Source organism: Crocodylus porosus, unplaced genomic scaffold (assembly GCF_001723895.1).
Source record: "Crocodylus porosus isolate Cpor-Errol unplaced genomic scaffold, CroPor_comp1, whole genome shotgun sequence".
In the NCBI taxonomy this organism is placed as follows: Eukaryota; Metazoa; Chordata; order Crocodylia; family Crocodylidae; genus Crocodylus; species Crocodylus porosus.
Genome location: NW_017728917.1, coordinates 28678071 through 28696728, shown reverse-complemented (window position 1 = coordinate 28696728; position 18658 = coordinate 28678071). Strand labels below are relative to the sequence as shown.

At 44.1% G+C, this 18658-nt stretch overlaps 1 protein-coding gene and 1 long non-coding RNA gene across 2 annotated transcripts in view; one reads left to right on the top strand and one right to left on the bottom strand.

Annotated features, from left to right (window-relative positions):
• Nucleotides 1–9001, top strand: part of LOC109311354 — a 48355-nt gene extending 39354 nt beyond the window's left edge. Inside the window, exon 3 of the long non-coding RNA XR_002101487.1 lies at nucleotides 8689–9001. This is a non-coding gene — a long non-coding RNA (uncharacterized LOC109311354). The remainder of the gene's footprint in view (nucleotides 1–8688) is intronic.
• IQSEC1 (IQ motif and Sec7 domain 1) overlaps nucleotides 1–18658 on the bottom strand; it is a 321727-nt gene that overhangs the window by 277279 nt on the left and 25790 nt on the right. The window lies entirely within an intron of this gene.

The window sequence follows — 18658 nt, the reverse complement described above, 5'->3', positions numbered from 1 at the left end:
TGACCCCAGTACTCTTTCCTGCCATGGCAGGGGGTCGGACTAGATGATCTGCTCAGGTCCCTTCCGACCCTACAAACTATGAAACCATGAAAATACCAAGGCCTCACTTTTATTTAATTGTTCTTTAAATTTGGGATGATAGCATTCAGCCTCTGCTTACCATGATCATTTTCACATAGATTTAAATGTGATGGTAAAAGTCAGTAATATTAACGGAATTAAAAGAGGAGGAAAGCTGTTCCCATTTACCACTGTTGCCCATCAGCTAAGGAGACCAGATCCAAATGAGAAGAGGGATTACGAGAACAAGATGAGGGAGTGCCTCCTCCCTTCCCTAAAAGACAGAATTTTGCAGTTCCTTTAAGAACAAGGGATCACAACTGACATACAGTAACCTGAAATATATTCTGGCAACCCAAACAAGTGACAACAACAGTGGCTGTCCCCAAAGCAGACCACCTGGATAACAGGTGAAGAACCCTCTGAGAGTGGTGTATAGAAAAACAGGTCTCAAGAAGGACAACTAACCGCACCCTGAATCTACAAGATCCCATAGATCTGTCTAATGAGAGGTTCACAAGCTTTAGCCACTGCAGGCTTCTCCTTGTCACCCTACCTCTGTCATAGGCCACATCCCCACACCTCCCCAGAGATCAGCAGATGTTGCAAAGTGAATAGATGGGAAAAGGCAGGCACTAGGATCCTGGGGATGCCACCTCTTCTGCAGCAGAGAAACTAAACTAAACTAAACACAGCCGGTGATAGGACCCTGGGGATGCCCGTGGCTGCTGTACTGCTGATAACTGAGCTGTCATGGGCCAGAACCAGTCTCTTCACAGGCTGGATTCAGTCCTGCTGTAGGTTGCCAACCCCCGATCTAAGGGTGGACCAAAGGAAGGAATGGTGGAACCAAAATTTTGGGTGCTGAACTTAGATCTCCAAAGCATGGGAAGACTATGGGCTCACATACCTCACAATGCCATGGAGCCAATCAGTAGGGCTGTGCAAAGCTTCATTAGCTGATAAGAGTCATAAGAGACTCAGCCCAGTTTGGGGACTGAATCTCCAAATCCAAATTGAATCAGAAGACCAATTAAAAGCTCCAAATGGATTCAAAGTATTTGTATCAATTCAGAAAAGCTTTGGAAAAGATTCGGCCATAGACTAAACAGGCAGCTGACAGCTGCCTCCAGCTGGTAAGATTGTTGGGGTTGGGGCAGAAGGGAGGGAAGGGGTGGAGAGGAGGGGGTCAGCCGACACAGATGCGGCTCGCTCCAGGTGGGCACAGCATGCAGGCGTGGCAGAGTTCTGCCCTGCTGCCTCTTGCTCAGCCAGGGCGGGTGGGGGGCAGAATGTGGGCGCAGCTCGCTCCAAGTGGAAGTGGCAGCAGGGCAGAGGCCCTACTCCTAGCACTACCACACCTGCATGTCAGCTGGCAAGTGGTGGCAGGGCAGTGCCCCCGCTCTCAGCACTGATGTGCATGCGGCTGCACTGGGAGCAAGGGCTCTGCCTTAATGCTGCCTGGAGGGAGCCGTGCCTACATCACACCCTGCCCCGCACCTGCTGGGCAAGTGGCAACAGGACAGAGTTCCTGTGGCTCCCCTTGCTGGGGCGGAGACAGGCACAGCCAGAGGAGCCACGGGAGAAGACCCCATGGCTGCCCTGCCTGGCCCCATCCCCCACCTGGCTCAGCATCTCAGCACTTTTTTTTTTTTTTTAAAGCCTTGCGCTCATCAGCTTTGGCAGCAGTGATCAGGGCCTCTGTGAGCTCGTGGCAATGTGTTGCAGTAGAGGGCAGTGGGGATCACCCTCCCACCTGGCAGCTGCCCCATGGCACAGGTGCAGCAAGATCCAGCAGGATGCCACACACTGTCTAGAAACTGGAGTGGCACCACCTGTCAGGCGGAGCCCAGCTCTGCTGAGTCCCAGCAGCCCTAGCTCCCAGACAGCGTGCAGTGCCTTGCTAAGCCATGCTGCACCTGCCATGTGACAGCTGCTGCGTGGGTGCCAAGGGAGGCAATCCCCACTGTCCCCCGCTGCCTTGTGCTGCATGGGAGGGCTCTACCACTAGCACCCAGAGGCCTCAATCACTGCTGCTGCAGCCGGTGAGTGCACGGCTTTTCTTTGCTTTGTTTGTTTTGTTTGTTTGTTTGTTTTTTAAAGTGCTGAGACTAGGCTGGGGCCAGGTGGATGATGGGGCTGGGCAGGGCAGCCATGGGGGCTTCTCCCATGGCCCTCCCACCCAAGGAGAGGCAGGCACAGCCGAAAGAGCCACAGGAGAAGGTGCAGCCACCCAGCTGTGCCTACCTCTCCCTGGCCGATCCAAATCACTGAATCTCTCCAAATCAGTGCCAAATCCTCCAAAGCCGATTTGGCCTAATTGAGTCAGGACAGCAATCGAAATTGAATCACTGTCCTCTGAATTGGCTGACTCCAAATTGAATACTTCCCTATTTGCACAAGCCTACCAATCAGCACCCTAAATCCCTCTTAATGCCCAACAGAATAGCGGAGATGGGAAGGAAGTCCATATCCATCATTGCCCCCTCACCCAACCACCCCAATGGTCCGTTTTGCCTGAGACAGCGATGACAAAAGTTATGTATATGCATGCTAAGAACATGAGCAGCACATACTGCAGAAATGTTAAGATCATCTGCCTCAACTGCTAAAATATAGGTCATCATGCCTTATCAAAACCCTACTTTGGCTAGAGAGGTAGACATTTTTAAGTGCATTAACCATAGTTTCTAGATATCTGGCTGGATCCTTAACCCCTCATAAGTAATCTTTGTAATGGTCAAGCAGTGAAAAAAGAACTTAAAGATGCCTTAAGATAGTAGGTTAGAATGAACTTATGTTACACTTAGACCATACTAAATATGTGGAATATTAAGTGGTGTTAAAGCTGGAATGCGCTGTGAGCACTTGCACGCTGTGTAAACACCGTTTCTCGCCCGCAATTCTGACTTGCCACTAGAGGGCTGATGAGCCAGGGTGTGGCTAGAAGCCACGACACCCGAGCGCTATCCCTGTTCTAGGGGTGGGGGTCTGGGAGTAGTGCATGCTAGGATGCTGGAGGACTACAAATTGCATGTTTGATTTCCATGGAGCAGACTGAAGTTATCCTACCATGAGTTAGGCAGCCTGGACTTAACCCTTGTCTGAAGTAACTTTGAGATGTTCAGAAGCCACTTAGCACAGGTTAACGAGCTTTAGTGTGTGGAGCTCAGTATTCCTGACAGAAAAGGGAATTTCTCAGCCCCTTAATAGCTGCTCCTGGCCCATGTGCTCCTCATAATACAGGGAGCACTCTGTTGGGGTCAGACCTTTGTGGTTGTCACCCATGCAGACCTCCTGTGGAGTTCAGAGTCTTGTGCAGATCTCTGACACGTGGCTAACTTCACCTGTAAGCAAGCATACTAGGTTCCCTTTTGAGATGACCTCATGTGACTATGTTAGGTAGGGTTGAAAAAAACTAGCTGCCATCATTTAAACTGAGGCCTTCCTTTTTATTCTATTTAACAGTTACTTGAGTTATTTATTACTCTTCGTGATTTGGGACAGTGATTTTAACAACTACTATTAAGTAACAGCTTGTTTAAGCTTCACTGTAGCCTATAGGGTAGAGCAGTGGTGTTCAATCTCTGGCCTATAGGCTCAATTTGGCCCATGGGACCACATCATCCAGCCTGCAGGTCCCAAAATTTTGTGGTGGGGGAGCAGTCTCAGCATCAGCTGCCAGAACTCTAGATGTCACAGTCTAACACACCTAACATTAAATATTTAGAACATTATACAAGATCTTGCCTAATGAACAGTTATGTTTGTTGCTACATGATCTCTTCAGTGCAGATATGAATAAAGAGCACATAATGTAAAAAAAAAAAAATAGAGCTTGCTCACAGTGATCCATCACACTGAGGTATTACACAGAGTGGATTTTAAGGTATAACAAAGTGTCCCAGATTATTCAATTTTATTTTAAAGTCACAATTGTAACATTCACCCTTTGATAGCAACTTTCTGATAAGGATCTCCAAGCATTCACCAGAATAGAGGAATTTAACCTTAGCAGCCAGGTATTGTTATCCCCATATCTAAGGAACAGAAGGCCTAATCCTGTAAAACTCCGGAAAGTTTGTAGTGGGCATAGGGCAGGGGTGCACAATTATTTGGGTCCACAGGCCACATAGGGAGTTTTGATGAGCTGTTGTGGGCCGGATCAGCACCCCCCTCCATCCTCCCCAAGTGCAACTCATCACAACTCCTTATGTGGGATAGGGCTGGGACAGGTGGGGAGTGGTGTTCAGGAGTGGGATGGGCAGGCGAGACCAGAATCACAGAGCAGTGACAGCATGGGGTCGGGCTCCAGGACAAAACTGTGATCTGCTGCCCACACACCCCTGCAATGGTGTGCAGGGGGGTGCAGGGAGCAGACTGAAGTTCTGCCCCAGACCATAACCTCATGCTGTCACTGCCCCAAGATCCCAGCTCTGGCCCTGGATGCTGCTCCCTGCCCATGCGGCTCCCAGTCAGTGTCCATGGAGATCCTGGGATTGCAGGATGGTGACAGAAAGGGCTAGAGGCAGGGCCAGGGCAGAGAGCCCAGAGAGCCAGTTCTGCAGGCTGGGACTTGCAGGGCCAGGACTCAGGGCAGAACCACAGTCTGCTCCCTGCCTGTGAGGCAGGCTGTGTGTGTGGAGGGGGTGGGGGGACAGGGACAGGGAGGTATATAAATGTGAATTTGCGGGGGAGGGGGCTGCCTGGGGGCTAGGTCTCAGGAGCTGGCTGGGGGTGAGGAAAGGGGAGCCAGAGAGTGCATGCAGCAGAGCTCACCTGGGCAGTGCAGTTCACAGCTGCCCCTGTGGTGCTTCTCATGGGGTTAAGCCGTACCTGCTCCTGCCTTGGGCAGCCTGCACTGTGCTCCTGTCTGCATCCACTGGTCTGGCTTTGGGTTATCGGCAGGGCTGTTCCAGGTGCAGCTGCAGCATCCCAGGTGCTGCTCAGGTTCCCCTGCCTCCAGTGGCTCCCCCTCTCCTGGGCCTGCCCCTGTTGTGTCACTCCTGGCAGGGAGGAAGCTTCAGTTGGGTGGCTCATACTCCAGTGCACAGGGATCCAGGTCCTGGCTGCCTTCCACCTGCTTGGCTGCTTGCAGGGGGCTCCTTATTGCTTTGGGCAAATGGAGTGGGTGGAAGGTGACTGGGAACTGGAGCCAGAGCCCCATGTGCTGGGGCAGGAAGCACATGGCTGCAGCTTCCTCCCAGCCTGGAGCAACACAGCAGGAACAGGAGCAGGAGGAGGAGCCACCACTGGAGGTGAGGAGGCAGGTAGCACCTGGGTAGCTGAGGCTGTGTTAGGAGAAACCCCGCTGAGAGCTGTGCATGCTGGCCAGAGCCAGCAGGCATGGGCAGGAGTGCAGTGCTGGATGCCTTGGCTGGGGCTCGGCTCTATGCAGAGTGCCATGAGGGCAGCCACTGGCTGGATCCAATCAGGTGGTGGGCCATATTTTGCCCACATCTGGTGTAGGGTCATGATCAGAGGGTGGAGTGGATATACAGGCACCAAACTAGCTGGAGTTCAAAAAAGTAGTGGCAGAGCAAAACTTGGAACAGAAGCTAGGTATCTTGACTCATACAATGTGGCTCAAATATGGAATCAGCCTTTCCATGCTTGTTCTTATTTTGAATAAATATTGAATAAATGTTATGTTATGTGGCTTAGCTATTGCAACTTGCCTTGTCCATCCTAATTGCCCTAATGAAGTCTATAGGAATACACAGATGAGTAAAACTTACTAGCATTACTAGAGGTCACAAGGCTAGGGCCGTAATAAGTTGCACTGCAGTATTTTGAAAAGCATTTCACAGACTTTTTAGGGTCTTCCCCTGGGCAACTATTGTAAGCATTAATAGCCAGCCAAAATGTCTGGCTTGCCACCCACTGGATGAGATGAACTGTGTATTTTTTAAGCAACTTCCTAACCACAGAGGGGAAGAAAAACACAGTATTAAAATACTCTGACTTTTCTTTAAAACAAAGATATAATGGGCTGTGTTCTGTCTTCTATATATTTCTATTTATTTATTTCTTCAAATATTTACTGAAGCCTGTATCCTGAAAGGACTTGTACAATTCCTTAAAATATTCAAAACTAAGAATAAAAAACAGGTAACACTTGCACACACAATCAGCCTCCAAGTTCCAAAATATAAATCTTCCACATCCCACCGTCCAATGCTTAGGATTATTAGGGGACCTTAATTTTCCCTGCAGTTTTGCCAAACCAACTGAGTCAACAGGTCCCCAGGTCAAGTGCCTGTCCAAAATTAACTGCTTTGAGCCAGTTTTATTTTAAACCAGAGAACTGGTGTGCTGAGGTTTATTCAGAGATAATACCTGCAGTAGCATAACATAGAGATTAAAATAGTCTACGAGGTAGCGAAAACATTTAGAGCAGGGATGGGCAAAATACAGCCCACCAACTGATTGTATCCGGCCTGTGGGTCAGCAGCCACAGAGTCATAGGATCTGGCCCATGGGGTGCCAGTAGCTTCAGCTGTTCTGTTATGCCAAGCAGACATGTCCCAGCACCATCTGCAGCTTACACCAGCTGCCAGCCTACACACCCAAAGGCAGCACGGGGCGGGGGGGAAGAGTGGGGGTGAGGGCAAAAGGGGGAGAGCATCAGATCTTATAGCTTCTCACTAAACCTTTCAAGAAATCAGAGCAGGGGATAACTGTGGCACCAACTTATACGAGTCCTTATGGCAGAGTATGAATTACATACTACACTCCAGGATTTCTCAGAAGCAAAACAACAAGGCTCCTCAACTACAACAACCTGCATTAAAAAATCACAGACATGTCAAACTCTCACCAACAGCTGTACTGAAGGTAGACCTTTAAGAACAATCATTGTATGTGACCATTACCCATCACCAAGAAGAGAACATTATAACCAAAACAGCAACCTTGACTGCATCAACAGTAATTGGAGAGAAATGTAAATAGGAAAGAACAAGCAAATTAAAACAAAAACACGTGGACCTAATAATATGGAGTTGTGCAAACTGCAGAAGTCATTAGAACTTTATCAATATACACCAGCTAAGAATGTAACCCTACATTTATGTAAATGGAATTGCTTTTTGCTACAATGGTGTTATCTACCAGGTAGAATGAAAAGGTCACAAGATACAAATACCGTATTTTCTCACATGGGACATGCACCTTTCCCCCAAAAGTTAGCTCTGCAAAATTGAGATGCCTATATTAAGTGTGGAAGCTGATTTTCTGCCCAGGATTAGAAGCACCCCAATTACATTCCTGCTCCACAGTGCAGCAGTTGTGTTATTACTGTTCAGGCAGCTGAGGGAGTCAACTGACTTGATGGCTCATTGTTCTTCACTCTACAGGGGTTAACAACAGTTGCTCCTTGTTCATAGAATCATAGAAAATGAGGGTTGGAAGGGAGCTCAGGAGGTTATCTAGTCCAACTCCCTTCTCAAAGCAGGACCACCCACAACTAGATCATTTAAGCCAGGGCTTTGTCAAGCCAGGCCTTAAGAACCTCCAAAGATGGAGAGTCCACCACTTCTCTTGGCAGCCTGTTCCAGTGCTTCACCACTCTCCTACAGAGAATTTTTTTCCTATTATCCAATCTAAACCTCCCTTGCTGTAACTTGAGACCATTGCTCCTTGTTCTGTCATCTGTCACCACTGAGAACAGTCCAGCTCCATCCTCTTTGGAACCACCCTTCAGGTAGTTAAAGGCTACCTTTAACTAAGTAATCCTTTTGATAACCTTGATGTTCCATCAATCAAGCTAACCTTCTTAGGGCAATTGTGCTGCCTACTAGATGCTCCTAGTCTATTTCACAGCCTGTTTAGCTCTTTTCAAAAATTACTGAAGGAGACCAGTCTTCACCAGCAGCTAGGGAGTCAACTTTAGTTATGGATGAAAGGGAGGATGAGCAAGCTGAAGATTGGGTTCTACTCCTACTCTATGCAGCTAAAACTAAAACAAAAACCAACCCCCCACCCAAAACCCCACTTTTTTCTTCATCTTACATTTCAAAAATAAGGTATATAATATATTTGGTGGTGTGTTATATGCAAGACAAGACAGTATTACTGAATGTAAATACTTCCCATTAAAAATGATCTCTCCTTTCTCTCTCACACAGTCCAGAATAATATATTTTAGAGATGCATGTTGCATTTCAGGAGGGAACTTAAGTGCATGCTTAACTGCTATCTTGAATGGGACAGCTTTCCTGAACTGGGGCTTAATACACAAACATGAATTCTTCTGATTCTCTGCATATGGGGGAGAGTGTAAGCCAGGTTTTTCAGAGCTTCCAGTGGGAAACCACATCATGAACTGCAGCCCTTAAATCCTGATTCACTTTTTCAAGCATACAGATTGGTCAAAGCCTCAGTACCTCGGCTGATTGTAAGGAAAAAACTGATTTGCAAGAAGATTTTCTTGGATCTCTTCCATGTAACAAATGACCAAGTGACCTGAGGAAGATTTGTCTCAGAGAGGAAGGAACAAATCAAAGGAAAACAAAGATCTAGAAACACTTGAAATGCACTTATTTCACACGCCGGAAACTTACGTAATTTATGTTGGGCTGCATACAAGCTTTAATCTAGCCTTTCCTTTCTTTTCTTCCTCTTCAGGACTTAGCTTTGCATATCACAAGGTTTTCTGACAGTGCTGAACTGGCCAAGATGTGACATGATTATACAAGTGTACTCCAACATATTTCCTTCTGTTATACCCTCTAGACTGAAACTTACAATCATGGCACCTGGCTTACATTTCAGATTTATAGGAAAAAGCAATAAGGTGAGAAACCAAATAATTCTGGTGAGACTGGAAGAGTTAAGAAAGACTTGGATTAAGAAATACTATTGTACTCAAACACCCAGTAAAGCAGGCAGATTGTTTTTTTCTTCACGATTAAACAGTTCACATTGATAAATTTGTGAGTTTCTGCGGCTAGGGACAGAAATATCACTTATCTGGGTTTGTGTGTAAAGAAACTGGTTCAAATCTGTAACACAACAGAAGTTCAGTACACATAAACCATTTAAAAATGGCTGAAACCAATTGAAGATAAACCTGGATGGATATAGTATCAGACTTAACTGACTCAGGTTAAATCCTAAATTGAACTTCTGTCCGAGATTCCCTCCAGATACAAGTTAACTCATAGTCCCCCAGCATCCCAGGACACTTAGTACCTCCCCACAAACCCCTCTTTGCAGGGTGGGCAACCTAGGCTTGGTCCAAGCTGTCTTCTCCAGCTGAGCAGGGAGGCATGCCCCCTGGCTTCTGTCCGGGGCCACTGGAGGCATATAGCTACATTTCCTGAATCAAAAGTGAATGTCTATTCACTTACTTACCGGTTCAATCTACGCATCTTAGACTAACCTGTGAAGACTGAACCAATTCAGCTTCGAGCTTTTTAATTGTTTGTATGTAGCATGCATGTAATGGGCAATATTACATAACTTTGATTGAACTGTATTAATTACAAATAAGGCAGTGACCTTTGTCCTGAAGTCAGCTTTTTATTAATCCTGGGATAACAAGGGAAAGATAGCCTGCAAAGGATTCTGCTAGAAAAGCTAATGGAAAATAAAAGGATTTGTTCTTAAGTGACCACTCCCTGACACACAGTTTCCAAACATTAATAACTTTGCCAACCAAGACTTTTCACCTCCATAAAGGGCTAGCAAACATTTTCACCATTCTTATGTGCCTCATTATTTGGGTACCTAATGTGAGACACCTTGCACCTAATTTTCAGAAATGGGCTTCTGGTCCTTTGTACCACTGAGAATCAAACAAATCTATACCTGTATCTATCTATCTATCTATCTATATATATATATATATACACACACACACACACCTCTCACTCTCTCTCAAATATATATTAAAAGAAACACCAAAAATGGAAGCATCTAAAATTGGCAAAATCTTCTGAAAATCCAGTCTTTATTCAATAACTAACTACATGCGTCCCGTTCACGATGGTAATCTGCCACAGGAACAAGCCTGTTCATATTACAATACTATCACAGTAAAACTCTCTCCTTAAAAAGCATTTCTATTACCCCAGAACTACATACAGATCAGCTACTTGTTGCCAACTCCTTTTGCTAGTTGTAGCTCTCCTGATTTCTCAAATTAGGAACCATAAAGCACAACCTACACACATATTGCACCAAGGGAATCTTGTTTCCAAAGAAGGAAGAAAAAATTCATTGCTGATATACAGCATCCAATTGTATATAATGTAATTTACAGACATTAAAAATTTCCAGATCTGTGTTTATCTTTCATGAGGCAACTGTTGAGGACACTAATGTAATCTGAGAATTGAAATGTTTGAAAATGTCTTGTTTAACAATATGGCTGGATATTTCTTAGTGCTGCTGTGGGTTGGCTATTTGCAAGATGTATGATGCAAGGGAGCAGATTTTCATTCTGAATTAAATTTCACTATTATCTGAACTGTATGCTTGCAATAGGCATTCTAAGATAGTTACATAGCTGCATGATTAAAAATAAGAAGAATTAACAAATAAGGCTAACTGCATCTTGTGATGCAACCACAAATGTATCACAAGCAGGTCCAGCAAGGCAATCCTCCCCCTCTATGCAGCACTGGTCAGGCCGCAGTTGAAGTACTGTGTCCAGTTTTGGGCGCCGCACTTCAAAAAAGATGTGGCTAGCATTGAGACGGTCCAGAGGAGGGCCATTCATGTGATCAGGAGGCAGCAGGGCAGGCTGTACGAGGAGAAACTAAAGGGCCTGAACCTATTCAGCCTCCACAAAAGAAGGCTGAGGGGGGGATCTGGTTGCCATCTACAAATTCACCAGTGGGGGGATCAGCAGGGCATAGGAGATGCCCTGTTCTCCCAGGCACCACATGGGGAAACTAGGAATAATGGCCACAAATTGATAGAGGGCAGGTTCAAGCTACACATCAGGAGGCATTACTTTACGGTTAGGGCAACTAGGATCTGGAACCAACTTCCAAAGGAAGTAGTGCTCACTCCTACTTTGGGGGTCTTTAAGAGGAGGCTGGATAGACACCTGACTTGGGTCATATGACCCCAACATCCATTCCTGCCCAAGGCAAGGGGCTGGACTTGATGATCTGTTTGGGTCTCTTCCAACCCTACCAACTATGATACTATGAACATATGCCATCAGAATGTAAAAAGTGCTTGATTTACTCAGAGCTTTTATGTTAGCTATGATTGGACTAAGCTTTAGCAACCACATATAAAGCATTACTGTTGTAACCATTAGACCATGCTAAGAATGTGACAATATTTTAGAAGAGCAAATTTAAATGTGAATAGGGTGTCATAGGAAAAGAAACGTGAAATAATGTGTTTTTTTGTTTGTTTGTTTGTTAACTAGAAAGAAATTAATGGCTGGCTCTTGTTTTTTGTACCAAGTCTGAAATTGTCTCCCTTTCCTTAAAAATTCTTATGGTCATTCAGTACAATCAGAACTGGAAAAACTGTTCAGGGAATATTGAGTTTGAACAATTTTTTTTTCTATTTATGAGTTACCTGTACAAACTCATGCCTATAAATTTGTTCATTATTTGACAGTATATAAAGGCCATCTCTCTGAGTCTTTGGATGAACTGTATACACTTGAAAGGAACATGATTTTTACTAGGCCCTATTTTTGCTGTCTGACTGATCATCTAAATTATATGGTATTTGCTTCCATTTAACAGCAGAGAAAAAAAATCAGAGATTTTAAGATAGCTATATGATCACCTTACAGACAAATATCTACATACATATTAACAGAAAACTTCTGTTTTCTTCAAATATTCTTGAATGCATGCATCAGTATAACAGGGCAGCTCTGTGCCCAGGGCACCATTAGTACATGGTGCACTGGTGGTAGCTCTTACTTTTGTGCCCACCCCCTTTCCCAAGTTGGCACCTAGGGCTGCTGCCTCAGTTGTCTCCTCTTTGTTACACTACTGTGTGCATGTGCCCAAACACACACACACAAAATCACATAGGTCAGGGGTTGGCAACCTTTTGCCAGTGCAGGCCACCATTTGCCATGCAGTCCCCTGCTTAAGGCCACAAGTCTCCAGAACTCCACCCTCACCCCCCAGGCACCCAAAGCATCCAGCTACCTGTACTTACCCTTGCTGTTGATCCTTGTCCCCTATGCAGCGAGAGTAAACAGAGATGCAGTGGAGCGGCAGGTTCTGCAGCAGAGGGGAGCACTGGGGAGGAGATGGGCAGAGAGGCACAACTCCTGACCACTGATCTCCCATGCTGCATTGGAACTTCACAGGCTAAATCAGATCTTTTTATGGATTGGTCCGACATGTGGGCCATACTTTGCTGATCCTGGGCTTATGCGACTAATAAAATAATTACTGATGCTGAAGTGGATTTGTGGCTCTAAACAAAAAATGTTGAAAGTTTCTTAGTAGCATTTCCCAGTGCAAATCATGCCATTATTGCTTCTGTATACAAGTAGCAGAACACACTTCACAATGAACAAGGTAACAGAAACAAAACTATAAACTGAAGATGAGAAAGAAATCTGAGAGAACAGCTGAGGTTCCAGTACGTTATATCATGAAAAGAGGGTACAGCTGCCATCTGAATCTCTCCTTTAAAAACGTATCTTTTAAAATGTGCAGAACTCTGCCAAAAAACCTATGGATCTTTCTTAGCAAACATTATGACTATAGATAACAGAAAAGAAAAAAGTAACTTTGATATGGAGTGGTGCATAGTAATCTGCTACTAGCACGTACTTAAGAGGATTACTACCTGTTCTTCAGCTCTGCAACGCTGGCCTGTTTGTTACAGGAGCGAGAAACTGAAGTTCTGCCTACTTCCCACACACCTCCCTTCACTGCGTTCTTGCCTGAGACAGGACATGAAGTGTAGTTAACAATTCACAGCCACTTCCCCATATATTCCTGAACTTAACTTCAAGAGATATTTCATGGAGGCTTGGGGAAATGAGATCTTTTTCTACTTCATGGTCCTGTCCAGTACAAACATGTAAACTAGCAGCATAAACCACAGACTGAACCTTAGTATGTTTCATCTACCACATTACCACTGTTTCTTGGACCCACAGGAACAACAGTAACCCAAGCCACCTATTCAGAGATTACAAATCTCTTTCACTAGATTCAGCGGTAGCAGTCAAGTAAACTGCTATATGGTTGTACAACAATTTAAAAAAAATCTGATTTAATGAATATTTGCCATTAAGAAGCAGGCTACTGAAAGCAAATATACCCTAGATTAATCTGTGCAAGCCTTTCATTTCCCAGGAAAACACTTACACATATATAAATTACGCAGGTTTAAAAATGATATACTCCATACTATGATCGATAGACTATTTCTTATTGCAGTAAATAAGATTTCATCCATTATATTTACTCAAGAGAGTCAATAAAGAGACCTATGGAGCAGGAAACAATCTAGTCAAAGTTGTTGAATGAACCTCTGTGCTGCTTTATCAGTCATAAAATTAACATTTTCTTAAACAGTGGATTCAGAAATTTGTGAACACCCCACATAGCATGAATGTTTTGATAACTCTCTTTCTCTGCTTGGCTAGAAACCTGCTGGATGGACAACAGGGTTAGAGTTCCAAAAGCAGTATTGTTTTCTGGGAGAAGAGGATTACAAATGGTAAATCAAACAACATGCAAGCAGCAAATTGTTACAGAATCTGAAAACAGACACAACTGGACCTACATCAGCATGTCTGCTGTAAAATAATAAAGAGAGGGGTTAGTACAGTTCATGCTGAAAGCAGAGAAGATGAAATGTGACATTGTTGCCAACGGGTCATCCTTCAGCCAGGGAAATAAAGAACTTATATAAGGCCAGCTGTCTGAAAAAGCCCCATGTTTGCTCTTTATATTATGTTGGGGTCATAAGCAGGGGTGGGTCCAAAGGGGAGGTGGGGGAGGCAGGGTGTTATGGTGCAGACACTTTGCTTGCACTGGGTGCTGGAGCCACCTCTCTGGAAGGCGTGCTGGTTGGCTCCATCACCCTGGATACCTGGATCCCCTGAAGAGTCCAGGCAGGAACTATGGCAGACTCTGAGAAGGGGAATGGGGGGGTGGGGGGTGCAAAACCAAGGCATGAAGCCATCAGGCAGTCATCAGGGTAGGCCCTTTGGCTTTGCACCTCAGGGTTTGCCGAGGGTGCATACCTTGCTCTTGCTCACTATCCCTGGCTGACCCAAGTGTGCAGAAGCCCCAGATCTGTTCCTACCCTGCTCAGGCCACAGGATGCAGGAAAAAGCTGTACAGAAAGCTGGGAGTAGCAGTGACTGTGGTGCACAGATTGGGGCAGGGAGCAGGCATAGGAACTGCAGTTGCCCACCACTACTGTTGTCCCCTGCTGAGCCTAGCAGTCTGAGCAACTGCTCCTCACAACTGGAGCTCCTGGGCCAGTGAGGAACACCCAATGGAATTGGGCAGGGAAGAGAAGCAGGAAAGAGGCCTGGCTACATAGGGAACCTCCAGGCTGCTCCTACCCTGCTCCCTGGGGGTGCAGGGAGTAGCTGCTCAGGTGCTGGGATCTGGAGGGGGCAGTGTTGATGACAGTGGGCAGGTTCCTCTTCGCTGTCCCCTGCTCCCTGTTTGGCTCCGCCCTTCTTCCCAGCCCAGAGGCTCCATCATCAGTGCCTCACCCCCATTCTCCCCTCCAGTCTGAGGAGTGGTAGGGGCATTTGCCTTTACTTAATCCTGAATCTACCCATGGTTGTGAATGATTTTATACTGCAAAACAGATTTTCAAAGCTGCTTAATACATTTGGGTATCCACTCCCTCTTAACTGTAACTGGGTGTTCAAATCCCCTAGGCACCTCTGCAAATATTGGCCCTTCAAGAAGTGTACATGGTAGCAATAACTACAGCTACAACTAAGGTTCCATAGTAACGGAGTCAGCAGAAGTCGCAAAAACCTGTTAAAATGTCAGGCATTCCTAAAGACATTTTTAAAGTATCTGTAGAAGGTATCTATCTTATCAACAGAAACTAAAACCTTTACAGTGCATTTGTAGACAAAGGAAGCTAGAAGCACACGTGACACTATTGTCTAGCACAGAGGGCCAATGGCTCCCTGCTGCCAAATAAAGGAAGCCAAACAGAGTCTGGACACATGCATATTAAAAACACATACTCTTCTGCTGTTTTTAGATCAAAACAATAAGAAAAGATCATTTCAGTTAAGCTGTGAAACTGTTTGGAAAAACTGTTTCTTTGTGTTTGGGAAGAAAAAGTAAGTGGACAAAAAAGCCTAAAGCCTCTCACCCCAGACAGATTTAGATACACGTATCCTTCCCTTTAATTTCACATTTCTTATCCAGGTTCTAATTCTTTGGCTTTTGAAAGTGAACTACCATAATATAGATGAGACAGATCAGCAATTTTAAACTCGCAAGACAGCATTTGGTTAGAGCAGCCACAACTTTCATCTTCACTTCTAGTCACAGCTACTCCAAACTGTTTGTAAGGATATGATTTCCAGTTCAAAAGCTTATAGATAAGGTATTTTGTTTAAATGTAGACTATTTAAAATAAAAGCATCTGTCTTGCCATTAGCCCAACCAAGACGTTAATGCAGCACTTTTAGATGATGAAATAATTTTAGGGGTTCTGAAAGAAAAATGACTAATGGAATCTGAAACTAAAGCACGGAATTCAGGGAGACTGGTTTTATTTACAGTATCAGGATCTCTACCTCTTCGCTTGTGTTTTTCTTTCTTTTCTTTTTTTTCTTTTTCTTTTCTTGATTTTGTGATGAAAATGTTAAATGAATTGACCAATATGCTGTTCAATTTTTATTTGAAACATGACGTTTATTTGCAACACTAGATTATTCATTGTTTTATTGATCGTCTGCACTGAAATGTTACCAAAGGTGGACTTTTTATTATTTTTTGAGGGCGGTCTGATTAAAAGCAAGATGTGCCTTCCTTGAATTATAGACATTTGCGGAGCATGTTGTTTTAATGGAGAGTTCTGGAGGCCAGAGTAGCAATCTTGTCAATTTCACGGCCAGCTGATATCGACAGGTCTCAGCTGACAGCTCACAGATTAACAAAGAACAAAGCTGAGGGAAATTGCTTTAATCAGACACACATCATAGCTGGCAAGCAAGAAAACTTGTTTGTCAGAAACATCTGCTACATCTAAGAGAATATACAGTAGGGCTAGTTAGCCATTCTCTCAAATGCATGGCACGCGATTAAAAAGAAGAGGTTGTAGGATAATATGAATAAATTTAAAAGCGACCTTTCTAGCACAAGAGTAACTTCCTGTGCTATAGCATCACCTGCCAGGATCTTATGAAGGGAAAGTTACTGGGTATTGTCAAACTACATTTAAAGAGACACTTCATTGGTGACAAAAACAAAGGTAGCAATTCCAATTTAGTTTTCATGTGTGCAGATGTTCAAGGGAAGGGCTACCAAGTAACTTCTTGGGGATTAACCTGGACAGGGGGATAGGGATGAATAACTAATTTCATTGAAAATTCTGAGCTCTATACAAAGCTTCAGTGATTGTGTTAATTTGTATTCGTTCTGTTCCACACACATCACCTAAAATGGGTAGCCAGCTTGCAGTACACGTGTCTGTGTGGCACATCAGAGATCAGGGAGGGAACAGGCAGTGCAGCAGCTGATACAGCAACAAGCAAAAACAGAAGTAGATCAGGCAGGGAGCACAGAGCAAGGAATAGAAAGCAAAGCAGGAGATAAAGAAGAGAAGGGGATCTATGTGCCACTCAGTGAGCGTGAGGAACTGATTTGTGGCACCATCTGCTAAAAAGCTTGGCCCCACTGAAAAAAAACATTTTGAAAGTCACAAAATGAATATGGAAAATACAGTGACAGAACTAAAAATAAAAGACCATAATGGGTATGGAAACCTCTCAAATGTGGTTATGAATATTATAAATCAAATATAATAATAATATTAGAAGTAAAATATGGACAACATTCTTCATTGTCCAACCTGTCATTATTATGTGCACAAATTGTTTTAACCTAAAATAATGAAAAAACAAAACACTGATGGGAAAAAATGGTGTCTGCAAATGTATGTTGGGTATTTGGATGCCAAACTGTTTACACACCTGATCTTTAATTTTTGTAAGCACAAGTGATTGTGAAGACAGTTACAATAGAACAATTTACAAATGCTGACAATTTGGTTTTAAGCATTCTAGCATGAGGTCATAAAAGCAAATAAGATGCTCTATTACTGTATTTCTATATTGTGTTTGTTTTTTCTCCTCCACCTTTCAGTTATCAGATTTTATTACTTTGTTTTCTCTAATTTAAACTTTGTAATAAAGATGACCAATAGCATCACCTGGTGTTGCAGATGCATCCAAGATTTTTAAGACAAATGAACATAACTGTATATACAAAATCATCAGTAATGTGGATAAGGACACATTCTCAAATATTCCGCAACATCATTTAGCATCCTGATTAATGCTCATTAAGGTCTACAGAAAGATTCCTATTGGACCTCCTAAACAGAAGTGATGGCCTACTGGTTAGGATGCTAGCTTGACATATGAAAGACCTAGGTTCAATTGTCTCTGCTACTGATTTCTTCTATGAGATTGCTTAAGTCACTTATCATACAAGTATATGAACAAGTTACCATAAGGAAAATTAGCATGTGAGCTTACAATGCATCAGTGACACCACTGTGACTTCAAACCCTGCACATTCCAACCCTGTCGTGTATGAGATGCAACTCACCCAATCCCTTAACTCATAGTAACTCTCTCATATAATTGTACCCTTAAGCTCTGTGTGCCCTAAATCCTCATCTGCAAACTGAGAAAAATAACATTTGCCTATCTCATAAAGAAGTTGTAAGGAAAAAGATTTGTGGTGTTCAGATGCTATGGTAACAAGAGCCATGTACGTACCAAAGATAAATGACAGGGATACTGTACTGAGCATTAGATCAGCTCTTTAAATTTTTTTGTATAATTATTAATGCTTTTGTTTAATAGAGACATTAAGGTACATCTATTTATTAATTTCCCTCTTTGACTTGCATGGAAAAGGTGCAGGCAAAGATGTAATCATACATTGATTATTTTCCTCTAACCACTATACCTCCCTACTGTTTCAGGCATTAACATATAATAATCATAGAAAGTTAGAGTTGAAAGAGACTTCAGGAGGTCATCCAGACCTACCCCCTGATCAAAGCAGGACCATCCCCCAGCTAGATCATCCCACGTGGACTCCTAGGGTATGTCCAGAAGAGTGTGCAAGATTGCGGCATGGGGAGAAAATTAGACCCCTGAATATCTAGGGGTCTAAAAAAGCTGAAGTTTAAAAAAGCAAGACAGGGCATGGTCCCAGACTGTGCTCTGAGTCAACTGGAGTCTTGGTCCTCCACAGAGACACTCTGGCTGCCAGGGCATCTCTATGGTTGGCCCCTTGCCCTAGTACTGAACATGCGGCCTGTTAGGCAGTGCAGCACCAAGGCTCCAGTGCTGTAAATAAGGGGTCGGGGGGCTGGAGAAGGAGACTATGGGGGGACTCCTACCAGCCCCGCCTGCTCCCCC